Source organism: Syngnathus floridae, chromosome 19 (assembly GCF_059516105.1).
Source record: "Syngnathus floridae isolate MCC-2025c chromosome 19, RoL_Sflo_1.0, whole genome shotgun sequence".
Lineage (NCBI taxonomy): Eukaryota > Metazoa > Chordata > Actinopteri > Syngnathiformes > Syngnathidae > Syngnathus > Syngnathus floridae.
Window position 1 is genome coordinate 10117707 of NC_142431.1, and position 21436 is coordinate 10139142.

The 21436-nt window shown below is 45.9% G+C and overlaps 2 long non-coding RNA genes across 2 annotated transcripts; both read right to left on the reverse strand.

Moving 5' to 3' along the window:
* Nucleotides 1-291: 291 nt before the first annotated feature.
* Nucleotides 292-6822, reverse strand: LOC148382076 (uncharacterized). Its single transcript, XR_015854254.1, has 3 exons — nt 6483-6822; nt 646-675; nt 292-455 (listed from the first exon to the last, which is right to left on the reverse strand). It is a non-coding gene; the product is annotated as an uncharacterized LOC148382076 (long non-coding RNA).
* Nucleotides 6823-15735: 8913 nt separating this feature from the next.
* On the reverse strand, nt 15736-16125 carry LOC148382077 (uncharacterized). Its single transcript, XR_015854262.1, has 3 exons — nt 16060-16125; nt 15930-15998; nt 15736-15853 (listed from the first exon to the last, which is right to left on the reverse strand). It is a non-coding gene; the product is annotated as an uncharacterized LOC148382077 (long non-coding RNA).
* Between the last annotated feature and the right edge of the window lie 5311 nt (nt 16126-21436).

Here is a 21436-nt window from a genome sequence, read left to right on the forward strand (position 1 = left end):
CCACACTGTATTTATTTATGGTTATTTGTTAAATCGAGTACTGTTAGACATGAAATAGGAAGTGTTTAACATAAATGGAAGACGAAAGGGGTACTCACCATTGTAGCTCCTGCTGGTCAATGATACGAGCCTCTTCTTGCAGTGGAAAACATACAGCCAACAAACACCGTGGAACCTAAAGGAATGAAATTAAACATTAACATTTAGCCTCAACCAACATTCACAGATACAACGCAACGCAAACTACACAAACGTAAATCTTTTTAAACACAATGAGTTGTACTTACCGTGTACGCTCTAGACGGTCCACTTGCAAGCGGAAAATAAAGATATTTCTGTTGATAATCGTCGTGTTTGTATCCGGTGTCTCGCTCAAGGCCATTGCGCCCACAGATTTGAATTTTGGCGAGAGTTCAGCCTATTGACGTCATTTCCGCGGTGTAATACCCGCATATCTGAAACGGCAAAGTTAAGAGTAGAGTTAAATAAAGTTTTTAGTCAACGCAATAATTTACAACCGTTGACCAGTCGAAATAATCATCGAAATTTGGCGTCTGTGGCTGGAAGCAGACGCCGAGTTCGACATTCCTCCCAAACGCCACACTCCCTTGCTTTTCAGGGCTAAAAAAAAACAGTTGTAATTACCTTGTACGCTCTAGACGGTCAAGTTGCAAGCTGAAAACAAAAATATTTGCCTTGTTAGTCATCGTGTTACTAACAGCTGTGTCTTGTTTGCCAGAACTGCCGCTTTCCTACTTCCTGTTGCAAGCCACGCCCACGGATTATAATTTTGCCGTGAGTTCCGCCTATTGACGTCATGTCCGCGTCACATGACTGCGACGTAATATTATCTAAAACTGTTTGTGCGGTATTGTGTTGTTCTGTGCGGTATTGTGTTATTCTGTGCGGCGTCGTGTTGTTCTGTGCGGCGTCGTGTTGTTCAGTGCGACGTCGTGTTGTTCAGTGCGGCATGGTGTTGTTCAGTGCGGCATGGTGTTGTTCAGTGCGGCATGGTGTTGTTCAGTGCGGCATAATGTTGTTCAGTGCGGCATAATGTTGTTCAGTGCGGCATGGTGTTGTTCAGTGCGGCATGGTGTTGTTCAGTGCGGCATGGTGTTGTTCAGTGCGGCATAATGTTGTTCAGTGCGCCATAATGTTGTTCAGTGCGGCATGGTGTTGTTCAGTGCGGGATGGTGTTGTTCAGTGCAGGATGGTGTTGTTCAGTGCGGCATGGTGTTGTTCAATGCGGCATGGTGTTGTTCAGTGCGGGATGGTGTTGTTCAGTGCGGCATGGTGTTGTTCAGTGCGGCATAATGTTGTTCAGTGCGGCATGGTGTTGTTCAGTGCGGCATGGTGTTGTTCAGTGCGGCATGGTGTTGTTCAGTGCGGCATGGTGTTGTTCAGTGCGGAATGGTGTTGTTCAGTGCGGCATGGTGTTGTTCAGTCCGGGATGGTGTTGTTCAATGCGGGATCGTGTTGTTCAGTGCGGGGTGGTGTTGTTCAGTGCGGGATGGTGTTGTTCAGTGCGGCATGGTGTTGTTCAATGCGGCATGGTGTTGTTCAGTGCGGGATGGTGTTGTTCATTGCGGCATGGTGTTGTTCAGTGCGGCATGGTGTTGTTCAGTGCGGCATGGTGTTGTTCAGTGCGGCATAATGTTGTTCAGTGCGGCATGGTGTTGTTCAGTGTGGAAAGGTGTTGTTCAGTGCAGGATGGTGTTGTTCAGTGCGGCATGGTGTTGTTCAATGCAGGATCGTGTTGTTCAGTGCAGCATAATGTTGTTCAGTGCAGCATGGTGTTGTTCAGTGCGGCATGGTGTTGTTCAATGCGGCATGGTGTTGTTCACTGCGGGATGGTGTTGTTCAATGCGGGATCGTGTTGTTCAGTGCGGCATAATGTTGTTCAGTGCAGCATGGTGTTGTTCAGTGCGGCATGGTGTTGTTCAGTGCAACATAATGTTGTTTAGTGCGGCATAATGTTGTTCAGTGCGGCATAATGTTGTTCAGTGCGGCATGGTGTTGTTCAGTGCGGCATGGTGTTGTTCAGTGCGGGATGGTGTTGTTCAGTGCAGGATGGTGTTGTTCAGTGCGGCATGGTGTTGTTCAATGCGGCATGGTGTTGTTCAGTGCGGGATGGTGTTGTTCAGTGCAGGATGGTGTTGTTCAGTGCGGCATGGTGTTGTTCAGTGCGGAATGGTGTTGTTCAGTGCGGCATGGTGTTGTTCAGTGCGGCATGGTGTTGTTCAGTGCAGGATGGTGTTGTTCAATGCGGGATCGTGTTGTTCAGTGCGGCATGGTGTTGTTCAGTGCGGCATGGTGTTGTTCAGTGCGGCATAATGTTGTTCAGTGCGGCATGGTGTTGTTCAGTGCGGCATGGTGTTGTTCAGTGCGGCATGGTGTTGTTCAGTGCGGCATGGTGTTGTTCAGTGCGGCATAATGTTGTCCAGTGCGCCATAATGTTGTTCAGTGCGGCATGGTGTTGTTCAATGCGGCATGGTGTTGTTCAGTGCAGGATGGTGTTGTTCAGTGCGGCATGGTGTTGTTCAATGCGGCATGGTGTTGTTCAGTGCGGGATGGTGTTGTTCAGTGCGGCATGGTGTTGTTCAGTGCGGCATGGTGTTGTTCAGTGCGGCATGGTGTTGTTCAGTGCGGCATGGTGTTGTTCAGTGCGGCATGGTGTTGTTCAGTGCGGCATGGTGTTGTTCAGTGCGGAATGGTGTTGTTCAGTGCGGCATGGTGTTGTTCAGTGCGGGATGGTGTTGTTCAATGCGGGATCGTGTTGTTCAGTGCGGGGTGGTGTTGTTCAGTGCAGGATGGTGTTGTTCAGTGCAGGATGGTGTTGTTCAGTGCGGCATGGTGTTGTTCAATGCAGGATCGTGTTGTTCAGTGCAGCATAATGTTGTTCAGTGCAGCATGGTGTTGTTCAGTGCGGCATGGTGTTGTTCAATGCGGCATGGTGTTGTTCAGTGCGGGATGGTGTTGTTCAGTGCGGCATGGTGTTTTTCAGTGCGGCATAATGTTGTTCAGTGCGGCATGGTGTTGTTCAGTGCGGCATGGTGTTGTTCAGTGCAGGATGGTGTTGTTCAGTGCGGCATGGTGTTGTTCAATGCAGGATCGTGTTGTTCAGTGCAGCATGGTGTTGTTCAGTGCAGCATGGTGTTGTTCAGTGCGGCATGGTGTTGTTCAATGCGGCATGGTGTTGTTCACTGCGGGATCGTGTTGTTCAATGCGGGATCGTGTTGTTCAGTGCGGCATAATGTTGTTCAGTGCAGCATGGTGTTGTTCAGTGCGGCATGGTGTTGTTCAGTGCGACATAATGTTGTTCAGTGCGGCATAATGTTGTTCAGTGCGGCATAATGTTGTTCAGTGCGGCATGGAGTTGTTCAGTGCGGCATGGTGTTGTTCAGTGCGGCATGGTGTTGTTCAGTGCAGGATGGTGTTGTTCAGTGCGGCATGGTGTTGTTTAATGCGGCATGGTGTTGTTCAGTGCGGGATGGTGTACTTCAGTGCAGGATGGTGTCGTTCAGTGCGGCATGGTGTTGTTCAGTGCGGAATGGTGTTGTTCAGTGCGGCATGGTGTTGTTCAGTGCGGCATGGTGTTGTTCAGTGCGGCATGGTGTTGTTCAGTGCAGGATGGTGTTGTTCAATGCGGGATCGTGTTGTTCAGTGCGGCATGGTGTTGTTCAGTGCGGCATGGTGTTGTTCAGTGCGGCATAATGTTGTTCAGTGCGGCATGGTGTTGTTCAGTGCGGCATGGTGTTGTTCAGTGCGGCATGGTGTTGTTCAGTGCGGCATGGTGTTGTCCAGTGCGCCATAATGTTGTCCAGTGCGCCATAATGTTGTTCAGTGCGGCATGGTGTTGTTTAGTGCGGGATGGTGTTGTTCAGTGCAGGATGGTGTTGTTCAGTGCGGCATGGTGTTGTTCAATGCGGCATGGTGTTGTTCAGTGCGGCGTCGTGTTGTTCAGTGCGGCATGGTGTTGTTCAGTGCGGCATAATGTTGTTCAGTGCGGCATGGTGTTGTTCAGTGCGGCATGGTGTTGTTCAGTGCGGCATGGTGTTCAGTGCGGCATGGTGTTGTTCAGTGCGGAATGGTGTTGTTCAGTGCGGCATGGTGTTGTTCAGTGCGGGATGGTGTTGTTCAATGCGGGATCGTGTTGTTCAGTGCGGGGTGGTGTTGTTCAGTGCAGGATGGTGTTGTTCAGTGCAGGATGGTGTTGTTCAGTGCGGCATGGTGTTGTTCAATGCAGGATCGTGTTGTTCAGTGCAGCATAATGTTGTTCAGTGCAGCATGGTGTTGTTCAGTGCGGCATGGTGTTGTTCAATGCGGCATGGTGTTGTTCAGTGCGGGATGGTGTTGTTCAGTGCGGCATGGTGTTTTTCAGTGCGGCATAATGTTGTTCAGTGCGGCATGGTGTTGTTCAGTGCGGCATGGTGTTGTTCAGTGCGACATAATGTTGTTCAGTGCGGCATAATGTTGTTAAGTGCGGCATGGTGTTGTTCAGTGCGGCATGGTGTTGTTCAGTGCGGCATGGTGTTGTTCAGTGCGGCATGGTGTTGTTCAGTGCAGGATGGTGTTGTTCAGTGCAGGATGGTGTTGTTCAATGCGGCATGGTGTTGTTCAGTGCGGGATGGTGTTGTTCAGTGCAGGATGGTGTTGTTCAGTGCGGCATGGTGTTGTTCAGTGCGGAATGGTGTTGTTCAGTGCGGCATGGTGTTGTTCAGTGCGGCATGGTGTCGTTCAGTGCAGGATGGTGTTGTTCAATGCGGGATGGTGTTGTTCAGTGCGGGATGGTGTTGTTCAGTGCGGGATGGTGTTGTTCAGTGCGGCATGGTGTTGTTCAATGCGGCATGGTGTTGTTCAGTGCAGGATGGTGTTGTTCAGTGCGGCATGGTGTTGTTCAATGCGGCATGGTGTTGTTCAATGCGGCATGGTGTTGTTCAGTGCGGCATGGTGTTGTTCAGTGCGGCATGGTGTTGTTCAGTGCAGCGTAATGTTGTTCAGTGCGGCATGGTGTTGTTCAGTGCGGAATGGTGTTGTTCAGTGCGGCATGGTGTTGTTCAGTGCAGGATGGTGTTGTTCAGTGCGGCATGGTGTTGCTCAGTGCGGCATGGTGTTGTTCAGTGCGGGATGGTGTTGTTCATTGCGGCATGGTGTTGTTCAGTGCGGCATGGTGTTGTTCAGTGCGGCATGGTGTTGTTCAGTGCGGCATAATGTTGTTCAGTGCGCCATAATGTTGTTCAGTGCGGCATGGTGTTGTTCAGTGCGGGATGGTGTTGTTCAGTGCAGGATGGTGTTGTTCAGTGCGGCATGGTGTTGTTCAGTGCGGCATGGTGTTGTTCAGTGCGGCATAATGTTGTTCAGTGCGGCATAATGTTGTTCAGTGCGGGATGGTGTTGTTCATTGCGGCATGGTGTTGTTCAGTGCGGCATGGTGTTGTTCAGTGCGGCATGGTGTTGTTCAGTGCGGGATGGTGTTGTTCAGTGCAGGATGGTGTTGTTCAGTGCGGCATGGTGTTGTTCATTTCGGCATAATGTTGTTCAGTGCGGCATAATGTTGTTTAGTGCGGCATGGTGTTGTTCAGTGCGGGATGGTGTTGTTCAGTGCGTTATAATGTTGTTCAGTGCGGCATGGTGTTGTTCAGTGCGGCATGGTGTTGTTCAGTGCGGCATGGTGTTGTTCAGTGCGGCATAATGTTGTTCAGTGCGGCATAATGTTGTTCAGTGCGGCATGGTGTTGTTCAGTGCGGGATGGTGTTGTTCAGTGCGGGATGGTGTTGTTCAGTGCGGCATGGTGTTCAATGCGGAATGGTGTTGTTCAGTGCAGGATGGTGTTGTTCAGTGCGGCATGGTGTTGTTCAGTGCGGCATAATGTTGTTCAGTGCGGCATGGTGTTGTTCAGTGCGGCATGGTGTTGTTCAGTGCGGCATGGTGTTGTTCAGTGCGGCATAATGTTGTTCAGTGCGGCATGGTGTTGTTCAGTGCGGCATGGTGTTGTTCAGCGCGGCATAATGTTCAGTGCGGCATAATGTTGTTCAGTGCGGCATGGTGTTGTTCAGTGCGTGATGGTGTTGTTCAGTGCAGGATGGTGTTGTTCAGTGCGGCATGGTGTTCAGTGCGGGATGGTGTCTTTCAGTGCGGCATGGTGTCGTTCAGTGCGGCATGGTGTCTTTCAGTGCGGCATGGTGTCGTTCAGTGAGGCATGGTGTTGTTCAGTGCGGCATGGTGTTGTTTAGTGCGGCATGGTGTTGTTCAGTGCGGGATGGTGTTGTTCAGTGTGGCATGGTGTTCAGTGCGGCATGGTGTTGTTCAGTGCGGTATCGTGTTGTTCAGTGCGGTATCGTGTTTCTCAGTGCGGTATCGTGTTGTTCAGTGCAGTATCGTTGTGTTGTTCGTATTGTGTTTAACACTTAGCCTCTAACACTTAGCCTCTAACACTTAGCCTCTAGCATCTAGAAGGTAAATAAATAGGAAGGAAGGACTCACCGGTGACGTCTTCGCCCACGTCCAAGCGTTGTACTTTGTATTTTCATCCTTCTGACAGTGGAAAACATAGCCAACAAACACCGTGGAACCCAAACGAATGAAAGAAAACTATCATTTGGCCACAACCAACATTCACAGATACAACACAATGTGACGTGCGGGGTTGAGGTTAAAGGTCGAGTGAAGGGCCCTCGTTTTAAACTACTTTTTTGAAAAGGATTGGGAACAAGTAAGACGTATTTAATTTATTTAATGGGAAGTAGTAAGAGCTATTGAATTTAATCTATGTGTTATATTCTATTGTATTGTATTCTGTTGTATTCTTTTGGATTGTATTCACACTAACCCCACTAAAACTTCAGCCCACAAAAACTCGCCTCTGGCGCCTAGCCTCTGGCACTTAGCCTCTAACACTTAGCCTTTAACACTTAGCCTTTAACACTTAGCCTTTAACACTTAGCCTAGAAGGTGAATAAATAGGGTTAAAGGTTGAGTGAAGGGACCTCGTTTTAAACTACTTTTTTGTAAAGGAGTGGGAACAAGTAAGACGTATTTAATTTATTTAATGGGAAGTAGTAAGACTTATTAAATTTATTTAATCTACTTTTCTTCCCAGGCAAAATTTGATGTGCTGCAAGTCCAAATTTCCAAAGTGAATGAAGGAATGAAGTCCTTTAAATTATGATTTTGTATAAATACTAGGCATTAACACAAAATCGACGGCACAAAATGGGCAGACTTTACTTGTTTGAAAAGGACTGGTTACAAGACAGACTTTTTTAATTTATTTAATGGGAAGAAGACTTATTTAGTTTAATTGATCTATTTTTGTTCCCTGGCAAAATTCGATTTGCTGCAATTCCAAATTTCCAAAGTGAATGAAGGAAAGAAGTCGTTTAAATTATGATTTTGTTTAAATACTAGGCATAGACACAAAATCTACGGCACAAAATGGGCAGACTTTACTTGTTTGAAGAGGACTGGTTACAAGACAGACTTTTCTGATTTATTTAATGGGAAGAAGACTTATTTAGTTTATTTAATCTATTTTTGTTCCCTGGCAAAATTGGATTTGCTGAAATTGTATTTTGCCAAATCTTGCCTTGAGACCTGATAGGAAGTATTAAACGCTTAGTTAAATCAATACAAGTTGGTAATAAGAGCGAGTAATGTTGGTTGAACCGATGAATGAAGGTTGAAAGCAATTTAAATTATGACTTTGTATAAATACTAGATATTAACAGAACATCTACTGCGCGAAATGGGCAGAGTTTACTTGTTTGAGAAGGAGTGGCTTATTCAAAACTAAGATTTATTTAATCTGTTTGTTCCCAGGCAAAATTGGATGTGATGCAATTCCAAATTTCACCACATGATGGTGCCCAATTTTGACTTCATAGGACATATTAAACACTTAGCTTGTTATTATGTTCAAGGTAATCAGATTTGTTTATTATTCTAATGGCCTCTTCAAAACTATTCTGGATTACTACTTTGGATCTATTCTACATTACTTGGCAACAACATACTCTGTAACAGATTAGGCAGTATAATCATATCTGTTAACTTGAGAGTGCCCACACTCAATCTACTTATCGTGATGTGTTAAATCAATTACTGTTAGACATTATTTGTCTGATAATCTACCAAATCTTTGAATTGAAGAATTTGTGATTTAATTAATAGCTTGTTGTTATGTTAAGGGTAATCAGACTTGTATATAATTCTAATGGCCTTCTTTTGAAAACTATTCTGAATTACAACTTTGGATCTTATATTACTTTGCAACAATCTACTCCGTGACAGATTAGGCAGTATAATCACATATGTTAACTTCAGTGCCCACACTGTATTTATTTATGGTTATTTGTTAAATCAAGTACTGTTAGACATGAAATAGGAAGTGTTTAACATAAATGTTATGGCTACTCACCATTGTAGCTCGCTCCTGGTCAATGATACGAGCCTCTTCTTGCAGTGGAAAACTTGCAGCCAACAAACACCGTGGAACCTAAAGGAATGAAATTAAACATTAACATTTCGCCTCGACCAATTTTCACACGTACAACGCAACGCGGCTACACTTCTGCTATTACAAACGTAAATCTCCTTAAACACTTAGCTTGTTATTATGTTCAAGGTAATCAGATTTGTTTATTATTCTAATGGCCTCTTCAAAACTATTCTGGATTACTACTTTGGATCTATTCTACATTACTTGGCAACAACATACTCTGTAACAGATTAGGCAGTATAATCATATCTGTTAACTTGAGAGTGCCCACACTCAATCTACTTATCGTGATGTGTTAAATCAATTACTGTTAGACATTATTTGTCTGATAATCTACCAAATCTTTGAATTGAAGAATTTGTGATTTAATTAATAGCTTGTTGTTATGTTAAGGGTAATCAGACTTGTATATAATTCTAATGGCCTTCTTTTGAAAACTATTCTGAATTACAACTTTGGATCTTATATTACTTTGCAACAATCTACTCCGTGACAGATTAGGCAGTATAATCACATATGTTAACTTCAGTGCCCACACTGTATTTATTTATGGTTATTTGTTAAACCAAGTACTGTTAGACATGAAATAGGAAGTGTTTAACATAAATGTTATGGCTACTCACCATTGTAGCTCGCTCCTGGTCAATGATACGAGCCTCTTCTTGCAGTGGAAAACTTGCAGCCAACAAACACCGTGGAACCTAAAGGAATGAAATTAAACATTAACATTTCGCCTCGACCAATTTTCACACGTACAACGCAACGCGGCTACACTTCTGCTATTACAAACGTAAATCTCCTTAAACACAATGAGTGTTACTTACCGTGTACGCTCTAGACGGTCCAGTTGCAAGCAGAAAATAAAGATATTTCTGTTGATAATCGTCGCTGCTCAGTGGCTCACGGCCATCGCGCCAACAGATTTGAATTTTGGCGGAGGTTCGGGCAATTACGTCATATCCACGGCACATGACTGCGACGTAATACCCGCTTATCTGAAACGGCAGTTAAAAGTAGAGTTACATCAAGTTTTCTTGGAACCTAAACGAATGAAAGAAAACTATCATTTGGCCACAACCAACATTCACAGATACAACACAACGTGCGGGGTTGGGGTTAAAGATTGAGTGAAGGGCCCTCGTTTTAAACTACTGTTTTGAAAAGGAGTGGGAACAAGTAAGACGTATTTAATTTATTTAATGGGAAGTAGTAAGACTTATTAAATTTATTTAATCTACTTTTCTTCCCAGGCAAAATTTGATGTGCTGCAATTCCAAATTTCCAAAGTGAATGAAGGAATGAAGTCCTTTAAATTATGATTTTGTATAAATACTAGGCATTAACACAAAATCGACGGCACAAAATGGGCAGACTTTACTTGTTTGAAAAGGACTGGTTACAAGACAGACTTTTTTAATTTATTTAATGGGAAGAAGACTTATTTAGTTTAATTGATCTATTTTTGTTCCCTGCCAAAATTCGATTTGCTGCAATTCCAAATTTCCAAAGTGAATGAAGGAAAGAAGTCGTTTAAATTATGATTTTGTTTAAATACTAGGCATAGACACAAAATCTACGGCACAAAATGGGCAGACTTTACTTGTTTGAAGAGGACTGGTTACAAGACAGACTTTTCTGATTTATTTAATGGGAAGAGGACTTATTTAGTTTATTTAATCTATTTTTGTTCCCTGGCAAAATTGGATTTGCTGAAATTGTATTTTGCCAAATCTCGATTTGAGACCTGATAGGAAGTATTAAACGCTTAGTTAAATCAATACAAGTTGGTAATAAGAGCGAGTAATGTTGGTTGAACCGATGAATGAAGGTTGAAAGCAATTTAAATTATGACTTTGTATAAATACTAGATATTAACAGAACATCTACTGCGCAAAATGGGCAGAGTTTACTTGTTTGAGAAGGAGTGGCTTATTCAAAACTAAGATTTATGTAATCTGTTTGTTCCCAGGCAAAATTGGATGTGATGCAATTCCAAATTTCACCACATGATGGTGCCCAATTTTGACTTCATAGGACATATTAAACATTTAGCTTGTTATTATGTTCAAGGTAATCAGATTTGTTTATCATTCTAATGGCCTCTTCAAAACTATTCTGGATTACTACTTTGGATCTATTCTACATTACTTGGCAACAACATACTCTGTAACAGATTAGGCAGTATAATCACATATGTTAACTTGAGAGTGCCCACACTCAATCTACTTATCGTGATGTGTTAAATCAATTACTGTTAGACATTATTTGTCTGATAATCTACCAAATCTTTGAATTGAAGAATTTGTGATTTAATTAATAGCTTGTTCAGGGTAATCAGACTTGTATATAATTCTAATGGCCTTCTTTTGAAAACTATTCTGAATTACAACTTTGGATCTTATATTACTTTGCAACAATCTACTCCGTGACAGATTAGGCAGTATAATCACATATGTTAACTTCAGTGCCCACACTGTATTTATTTATGGTTATTTGTTAAATCAAGTACTGTTAGACATGAAATAGGAAGTGTTTAACATAAATGTTATGGCTACTCACCATTGTAGCTCGCTCCTGGTCAATGATACGAGCCTCTTCTTGCAGTGGAAAACTTGCAGCCAACAAACACCGTGGAACCTAAAGGAATGAAATTAAACATTAACATTTCGCCTCGACCAATTTTCACACGTACAACGCAACGCGGCTACACTTCTGCTATTACAAACGTAAATCTCCTTAAACACAATGAGTGTTACTTACCGTGTACGCTCTAGACGGTCCAGTTGCAAGCAGAAAATAAAGATATTTCTGTTGATAATCGTCGCTGCTCAGTGGCTCACGGCCATCGCGCCAACAGATTTGAATTTTGGCGGAGGTTCGGGCAATTACGTCATATCCGCGGCATTTGACTGCGACGTAATACCCGCTTATCTGAAACGGCAGTTAAAAGTAGAGTTACATCAAGTTTTCTTGGAACCTAAACGAATGAAAGAAAACTATCATTTGGCCACAACCAACATTCACAGATACAACACAACGTGCGGGGTTGAGGTTAAAGATTGAGTGAAGGGCCCTCGTTTTAAACTACTGTTTTGAAAAGGAGTGGGAACAAGTAAGACGTATTTAATTTATTTAATGGGAAGTAGTAAGACTTATTAAATTTATTTAATCTACTTTTCTTCCCAGGCAAAATTTGATGTGCTGCAATTCCAAATTTCCAAAGTGAATGAAGGAATGAAGTCCTTTAAATTATGATTTTGTATAAATACTAGGCATTAACACAAAATCGACGGCACAAAATGGGCAGACTTTACTTGTTTGAAAAGGACTGGTTACAAGACAGACTTTTTTAATTTATTTAATGGGAAGAAGACTTATTTAGTTTAATTGATCTATTTTTGTTCCCTGCCAAAATTCGATTTGCTGCAATTCCAAATTTCCAAAGTGAATGAAGGAAAGAAGTCGTTTAAATTATGATTTTGTTTAAATACTAGGCATAGACACAAAATCTACGGCACAAAATGGGCAGACTTTACTTGTTTGAAGAGGACTGGTTACAAGACAGACTTTTCTGATTTATTTAATGGGAAGAGGACTTATTTAGTTTATTTAATCTATTTTTGTTCCCTGGCAAAATTGGATTTGCTGAAATTGTATTTTGCCAAATCTCGATTTGAGACCTGATAGGAAGTATTAAACGCTTAGTTAAATCAATACAAGTTGGTAATAAGAGCGAGTAATGTTGGTTGAACCGATGAATGAAGGTTGAAAGCAATTTAAATTATGACTTTGTATAAATACTAGATATTAACAGAACATCTACTGCGCAAAATGGGCAGAGTTTACTTGTTTGAGAAGGAGTGGCTTATTCAAAACTAAGATTTATGTAATCTGTTTGTTCCCAGGCAAAATTGGATGTGATGCAATTCCAAATTTCACCACATGATGGTGCCCAATTTTGACTTCATAGGACATATTAAACACTTAGCTTGTTATTATGTTCAAGGTAATCAGATTTGTTTATCATTCTAATGGCCTCTTCAAAACTATTCTGGATTACTACTTTGGATCTATTCTACATTACTTGGCAACAACATACTCTGTAACAGATTAGGCAGTATAATCACATATGTTAACTTGAGAGTGCCCACACTCAATCTACTTATCGTGATGTGTTAAATCAATTACTGTTAGACATTATTTGTCTGATAATCTACCAAATCTTTGAATTGAAGAATTTGTGATTTAATTAATAGCTTGTTCAGGGTAATCAGACTTGTATATAATTCTAATGGCCTTCTTTTGAAAACTATTCTGAATTACAACTTTGGATCTTATATTACTTTGCAACAATCTACTCGGTGACAGATTAGGCAGTATAATCACATATGTTAACTTCAGTGCCCACACTGTATTTATTTATGGTTATTTGTTAAATCAAGTACTGTTAGACATGAAATAGGAAGTGTTTAACATAAATGTTATGGCTACTCACCATTGTAGCTCGCTCCTGGTCAATGATATGAGCCTCTTCTTGCAGTGGAAAACTTGCAGCCAACAAACACCGTGGAACCTAAAGGAATGAAATTAAACATTAACATTTCGCCCGGACCAACATTCACACGTACAACGCAACGCGGCTACACTTCTGCTATTACAAACGTAAATCTCCTTAAACACAACGAGTGTTACTTACCGTGTACGCTCTAGGCAAAATTGGATGTGATGCAATTCTAAATCTATCTGAAACGGCAGTTAAAAGTAGAGTTACATCAAGTTTTCTTTTTTAATCAACACAATCATTTACAACCGTTGACCAGAAAGAATCGTCGAAATTCGACGTCCCCCACAAACGCCACGCTCACTCGCTTTTCAGGGCAACAAAAGTACTTCTTTTTAAAAACGATGAGTTGTACTTACCGTGTACGCTCTGGACGGTCCAGTTGCAAGCAGAAAATAAAAATATTTCTCTTGTTAGTCGTATGTTACCATCCGCTGTGTCTTTGTCAACATCGCCGCCATTTTCCTACTTCCTGCTGCGAGCCACGCCCACGGATTTAAATTTGGGCGGAAGCTCTTTCCATTGGCGTCGTTTTCGCGTATAGCAAATCCGATTGGTTGGGAAGGGGGCACGGTTATGCAGCCGAGGAGTCCTGTGATCGGTGGGATGTAAAGTAGGCGTCGACGTCACGTCCGCGTCACGTGACCACGACGTGGCAGACGTCAAATAGCAACCGCTGTTTTGTTTAGTAGACTTACAGTTGTTATGCATTGACATAATGGCGCACACACCAAATAGATTTAAATAAATTAAATAATTCTTCTGCCCACTCTCTTTTAAACAAGTTAACTCTCCCCGCGGATTTGACTTCCGGCGAAAGTTACGCCCATCGACGTCACGTATGTCACGTGACCACGACGTGGCAGATGTCATATAGCAACCGCTGTTTTGTTTAGTAGATTTACAGTTGTTATGCATTGGCATAATGGTGTGCACTCAAAATAGATTTAAATAAATTAAATATTTCTTCTGCCTACTCCCTTTTAAACAAGTTAACTCTGCCCACGTCCATTGACGTCTTGTCTGCGTCACGTGACCACGACGTAGCGACGTCATATAGTAACCGCTGTTTTGACCAGTAGACTTAGTTATTATGCGTTGACATAATGGCGCACTGGTTAGCATGGCCACCTCTTAAGCATGATGATGCGGGTTCGACGCCTGATCAATGTTAGCATGGAGTGAGCTGAAGTGCATGGCGCTGAAGATTTGAATCTTTGAAATGCGCTGAGGTCTGACATATCAGGCAGAATGGTTTGCCATCACGTTCAACAAAAAATAGAAACTTTCCCACTCTGATTAAAACGTCCTGTGTTCATCTACGTATTTTCGTTTTGCTGTGCATCTTTTCCCTGCCATTTCGAGAGCCCAATTGACACTCATAGTTTAAAGAAATGTGTTTGCCCATCCTACTTTGTGGAATTTCACCACATGCGCTTTTGACCAAAATACCAAATTGAACTCAAGTGAAGCCAACACGCACCCCCCCCCCCCCCCCCCCACACACACACACACAAATGTTGATATGAACATAAAAGAGCCGCATGCGGTTCGGGAGTTGCGGCTTGGCCAAACCTGTACTATACAACTTTATTTGTATAAAATTTTCACAACAGCTGTCACACAAACAAAGCGGGAAAAACCGAAGACGTGCGTGTTCCGCCCACGCTGGATTTATTTGCACCTTTGAAAAGACACCGTATTGCCGCAGATGTGGCAAAGAGTACTTTTGGGCATCTGAGACGGAAGGATGTCCAAAGCATCACGTCACCTGCTCTGGTAGGCATGGTGGTGGGACGTTGAGGTCAACCGCTTTGGGGTTGGCTGACTCTTTGATCGCAGGATGCCACACACTTGAAGACAGAAGCAGAAAAGCAGAGCTAAATGCAAAATGTACTCACCGGTGACTCCAATTTTTTTCCCCCCTGAAGAAACAGCTGGACGGGTGGCCCCGGCTGGCCAGTGGGACTCTTGTTATTCTGACCCTTTTTAGTGCGCGTTTGGGGCAACAACCGTTTTTTTGTGGCGCTCTCTTCTGGTTCAAAAGTGCCCTGCATGTGAATTTGCTTTTCCTGCCTTCTGATTGGATGAGCGCCGGTGTGACGCGGTGCCTCTGTCACCGTGGCGGGGGGTATACGTTGGCATCGGAGCGTCTGCCAACGTCTGAGACCGGCTGGCAGTGTATCGGAGGTGTCGAGTGCGGTGCCGCTGGAGCTCACTCACCAGCTGGTGTTAGGGCCACAGAATGAAGGCCAAGGAGAAGAATAGAAAGAGAAACAGAAACTTCTCCTCCAATTGTTTGATTTGTCTCTTCTGAGCTTCGATGAATTCTTTCAGCTCTTTGTTCCTCTAGGACGGACAAATGGAAAGTGGCATTCAAAAGCCAGTAAGCGTGCAAGTAAGTGCCGGGCTGGCTTTGGGCCCTTACCTGTTGCGCGCTGTGCAGCAGATCCATTCTCTCTTGGAGGATGCAAGCGTCGCGCTCCCTCAACTCGCACATCAGGGCTCGCTTCCATTGGTCCACGGCGCTCCTAAGCTCTTCTCTCTGATCCGCCGTCAGCACGTCATTCACGCCAGCGTGGCTGGCTTTTTCGCCGTCCGTGGCGGGGCAGTCCCGCTGCGGTAGCGCCTCGTACAACATGGCCTCCAGCTCCAGGATCCTCTGGGCCGCAATCCTCGTCCATCAGTGGTCCGGCGGGAGATTTGAGGGCGGCTTACCTTATGAGCCTGGTCCATGGAACACTTCCTGAAGTCCAACTCTTCATCCAGGTAGCCCTTCTGCTTGCAGAACATATCCTAGCACAGCTCAAGGTCAGAATTGTTGGGGCACATTGCCGGAGTTCCCCTTGGCTGATGTCGCGTGTCTGTCTACCTTCTCACTTTCAATGTCCAACATCTTCTGTTGAATTGCTGACTTGGTCACTTTGATGTATTCTAACCACTGAGGAAAGGCTGCTGTCACATAAGCAGAATGCGAGAGCGTGCGTGGACGTGCGCGTTACCTTCTCGGCTAGGGTGAGAAGGGTCCTGGCGTGAATCACGACCACCTGCTCCTCGTTGGTGAGATTCTGCAAGAGCCCAAAGGCACAGCGTCAACAAGCTTCTTTCAGCGCAAAGCCTTCCAAAAGTCACATTTGAGCCGCCGAGTCTCGTGGAGTGCGAACATAAGGAGTTCGACATACACTTACGGCGTTATAGCCCAGGATGTCCAGCTTCTTCATCAGATCACTGATGACGATGTCCGGGGGAAAGGCGCAAGGAGCAATGTAAGGTGTTCTGGGACCTCGGGTTAAGGTTAGGGTTGCGAGGGACGCCTTACGTACGCTCACGCCCTCGGCCTCGCAGTAGATCTGCAAAGGGCTGAGGCCGTCTGGGAAACGGACTTGCAGAAACTTCAAGACGGGGGAGCGCCACTCCCTCTCCTGAAAGGCAGAGGCATGCATCCGTCCGTCCGTCCGTCCGTCCGTCACATCTCTGGCCTCAACACGCTTGTGCGAGTCTTCCCACCTCCAGCTCCAGGATGCGGAACTCAAGCAGTTCGTTTTGGTCTCGGATATCCTGGATGTGCTCTTTCAGACGCGCTTCTTCCGCCTCCATCCGCCTGACCTGAAAAGACAGTCAGACCTCATCTGCGGGGCTTCCCGACAGGTGTGACGCCAAGCGACTCCGCCCAGCGCCTTTCTTTCCGTCACCTTTTCGGCCAACTGCTGATTGCTCTGACGCAGCAGCTGCTTCTCCTCCACCCACTTGACATTCTAGAAGAGACAAACGCGTGGACAGCTTTGGAATGTTGTGTCATTTTCATCCACAAATTCTTTGGTTGACTGGAAAATGACATTTGCTTTTCTCCGCATTTTCCCAGCCACGTTCGGGGGGGGGGGGGGGGGGGTTGGTCCAGTAATGCCAGACGGATGAGTGACTGAAGAATGTAGCTATTTTGTCTGAGAAAAAGGTGTGCTCATTGATGAGCTTACCTGTCCTTGTTGCTTCAGCGCTGACTCCAGATCTGCTACTCTGCTTTGATAGTGACCCATTTCTACCATCAGCTTTTCTCTGGTCTGAAAGGAGGAGGAGGGAGGCTCCTCCTCCTCCTTTCAGACCAGAGAACACCCGAGGCTGGGTGAGAACGGGGAGGCTGCGACCCGGCCGGGGGTTGCGGGAAGGGGCGCCACCTTGATCTCGTTCTCGGCGTCGTAGTCCCCTTTCGCTGGTCTGGGCTAGCAGAGCGTAGGCTCGTTGCAGCGCTTGATATTCTTGCGTCAGCTGGCGGTAGCGAAGCTCCGCCTCTTCATGCACACACCAATGCAACACAGCACTAGTACCAGAATCAGTCAGACCGGCGACAAAGCACCCGCGACGCAAAGACGAGTCCGATTCCAGGCTGAAGAGGAATGTTTGGTGCCAATACGCTGGCAGAAATGGCGGGCTACCTCTTCGGGTTCCGTGTCGGGGGTTCTGTCGGTGTGAAAAGACAAGGACGATCCGTCCGAGTCCACCAACACGTCTTCGTCGTAGCCGTAAAATGTTTCGATGACCTGCGGGCGCGGAAGCAAACATCTCTCTGAACAAACTGAAGCGACACCTCACGATGAATCGACGAGAGGAACGATAGCGAGAAAAAGGCCATTTCATCTTGCGCAACACCAAGCAGCCGCAAACAAACAGACTCACCTTGCAGGACCTCACGCTTTGTTCCTCCTCAGAGATTCTCGACGTCGGTATCGTAGCAGCAAATCTCTCTCCTGTCGACACAAATAATCCGCCTTTGAGATTCTTTGGATGCAAAGGGAACGAACGGCTCCGGCGCAGAAACAAACGCGACTCACAATGACATTTCTGACATGAGCTCCTGTCTCCAGAGCCTGAAAAACACGTCACCGGCGATGATTGGAGGGACGCTCGTCTTTTCCAAAAGTGACAACTACAGGGTGTGTCAGGGTTTTCCAGATTATCTTTATCGTATCATTGTGTTGCTTTGACTTTGACTGCGACCTGTAATAAATAATATTATTTATCCCTTATTTATCCCTATCGCTTATCCCTTCCTACACAAAGTCGTAAAACACCCCTTGCTATGTTTTGACTAGAGGTCAAGGGCTTCCTCTATTCAATCCACTCTTACACCCACCCTGTTTCTCTTAATTAAAATGCTCGTGCAGGAGCCGAGAGTCAGACTTCATTCGTACAACGGATGGACTCTCCACCTGCAGGTGTCCAAAAGAACTTACTTGTCTCCCGTGTGGTTCTTGCAAAATAAGTTGGAGCGAGCGCAACTCTAACAGGGTGCATTTTGCCACTAGCTGCCTACGGACAATGACGTCGCGCTCGCGGCTCATGGTTGACGGGCTGAGCAGCCGGGCAAGTCCGTCGTTTTCAGCGCACAGCGAGTGGCAAAGGCGCTGACAAAACGGGAGCTTTGAGCTGCTGAAAACGGCAAAACAAGTCTAAAGCGTGTTCAAACGCGTGCGCACAATGCTCCTGCTTGAAAGGTCGGAATTTAAGGGGCCAATTTTTTGGATGGCGGCCGCCGGCCAAGCTTTGGACGGAAAAGGTTTCCTGGCGACAGCGAGCGAGCGCGGCGCTGCCGTACGTGCACCGAGTCGCCTGCCTGAAGACCTTGGACAAGTCGTCGATGATGTGCCGCTGCTCCACAACTTGAAGGAACTCCATTTCACCGTCCTGCTGGCCGCAACCGCGGTCCAGGTCATTGAGCGAACTAGGCCTTCTCTGTGGAACACAAATGCAGTGGACTCTGTTGGCACGCCGCCGTTGTCCGCGTCGACTTACCAAGCTTGCCATCTCCTCGTTCTCCTGGGTGACAAAGCGCACTTTGTTTTCAAGGCGACACAGCACCAGCGAGAGTTCTTCATTCTTCCTGCTCAGGCGTTTGTTTTTGTACAGGAGTGGCAGAAACTGGCTTTCTGTTTCTCTCAGTCGCTTTAGCTGCAAGCATGAAGTGCGGGATGTGAAAGACGCACAACACGCGGGCCAGAACGTATCCATTCCTTTTGCATCGGTTTGAACGGAATCGTGGCTTTGGCTCCCAATAAAAGACATCTACCAGGCAACCGACTCGCCGCGCCGCTCAACTAATAAGCAAGCGCAATGGGTGCCTCGCTGGATGGCGCGCATCAAACGTAGCGCAAACCTTCAAGCGTGCCGTCAATAAATTACCAGTTCATTGCGCTCTTCAGAAAGCAGGGCGTTTCGATCCTCCAGTTTCCTGATGACTGCGCTGAGCTCAGCGATTTTCAGATGAAACCGTCGCGTGTCCCGATCCTCCTGAGACTGAAAACGCCCCGCAACACACACACACAAGCACTCGTTCAAAGTTCAAAACTGTTTTTGTGCTACCTTCCTCCAGCAACGAACTAAGTCATGCGTACTGCAAGTGTGTGATGAGGTGGCTTACGCAATGAAGAGGATTGCTAGTAGCGGCGTTGACCCCACTTCCAGGGTAGTTTAGGCCCGCCCTTTGGGAATCCCTCAGGGCAGCGATCTGCTGCTCGGCAGCCTGAGTCTGCAGCTGAAGGCGGTGGACGTGGCCGGCCCCAGGGCTTCATCCAAAACACTAACCGCTCTGTCTTTCAGCTTGATCTCATCCGTCTGGATGTACAAACGGGGAGCGCTCAGGCAGGCGGGCAAACTCATTTGCCAGAATTGTGACAAAAACAAAGAGAGCAACCGGCCAATTTTTTTCTTGAATCGACTAGAACACCTTTGCTGTGACAAAAGCGAAGCGAGCAACCGGACATTTTCTTCTTGTGAAATAGAATAGAATAGAATGCCTTAGGTGTCATTGCACTGCAGGTATACAACGAAATTGGGAACATAGCCACGCACCGCGCATCTGATCAGTCCTACCAGTCGGCGGATCTCCCTCTCGCAGTCTCTCTTGGTTCGGCTCAGCTCCTCCCGATGCTGGTGATGAGCCGATCGGAGCTCGGCCGCTCGGGACTGCCAGGCCTGCTGGGCCGCTGCCAGGGCTTCTTCCGCGCTCCTGGTGGAGGCGACACCGCTCGGTCTCCCGACACCGCCGCGTCTCCTCCACCTCCGCCAGCAAAGCGCCCCCCCTCCTCACCTGAGCAGACATTGCGCCACACCGGGCCGTTGAGACCGCAACGGAGCGCCGCGACGCTTACTGGGGACAAGCTACACAATACGGTAGCGGCCGCATCGAAGCCCGACGTGGCGTGCGGATAGTCAGACACGGATAGAGCGGATCACCTTGTCCATGGAGCCGTCCCTCAGGCTGAGGACCAAGGCATTCAGTCGCTGGATCTCTCCATCTTTGATTTTGATCACTCTCATCAGCTCCATTTCATGCTGCCGCAGTAATGTCTCCCTGGTAATGGCTAACTCTTTCTGCTTCTCCTCATGGAGTTTGCTTTTGAGTTCCGTCATGGCGGCGGTGGCACGGTGGTGCTCCGCCCGCAGGTCCTGACTTCTCTCTCTCTCCAGACAGCTGACCTGACATGACTTAGACTTAGACAAACTTTATTGTCATCTTGTCTGCACATGGTGCATACAAAACGAAATTCCGTTGCATACGTCTTACAACAAAGTAGTGATATTGCAGTTGAATAGAAGTAACATATCCTATGAAAATATATATATATACATATATACTATATATATATATATATATATATATATTAAAAATAAGTATAAAGTGCAGCAGTGATAATTATGCAATAGTGCAAGTAGGCAAAACAGTATTCAAGAGTGTGCAGAGGAATGCTAAACCATGTATTAAACTTCTATTTAAAGGGTTTATACAAGTTCAGTAAAGTTGGTAGTGCGAGATAGTGCAAGATAGAGGTCCGTAGTGTCATAAAGTACAGTTCTGTGAATGTGTGATGCAGAGTTCAGTTTAGAGCTCAACAGTTCTAGTGTTCAACAGTCTGATGACAGCAGGGAAAAAGCTGTTGCAGAACCTGGTGGACCTGCAGCGGATGCTGCAAACCTCTTCCCAGAGGGCAGCAGGGAGAACAGTCCATGGTGGGGGTGTGATGGGTCATTGATGATGTTACGGGCACGGGACATGCAGCGCTGAGATGAAATGTCCTGAATGGAGGGAAGAGGAGCCCCTATGATCCTCTCTGCTGTCCTCACCACTCTCCTCACGTTGTTCCAATCGGAGGCGGTGCAGCCTCCACACCACACAGAGAGACAGCTTGTCAGAATGCTCTCTATGGTGCTCCTGTAGAACGTCCTCATGATGGGTGGGGGCAGGTGGGCTCTCCTCATCCTCCGCAGGAAGTACAAGCGCTTCTGTGCCCTCTTGACCAGTGCCGTAGTGTTCATAGTCCAGGTGAGGTCTTCTGTGATGTGGACCCCCAGGAATTTGGTGGTGCTGACCACCTCCACAGCTGAGCT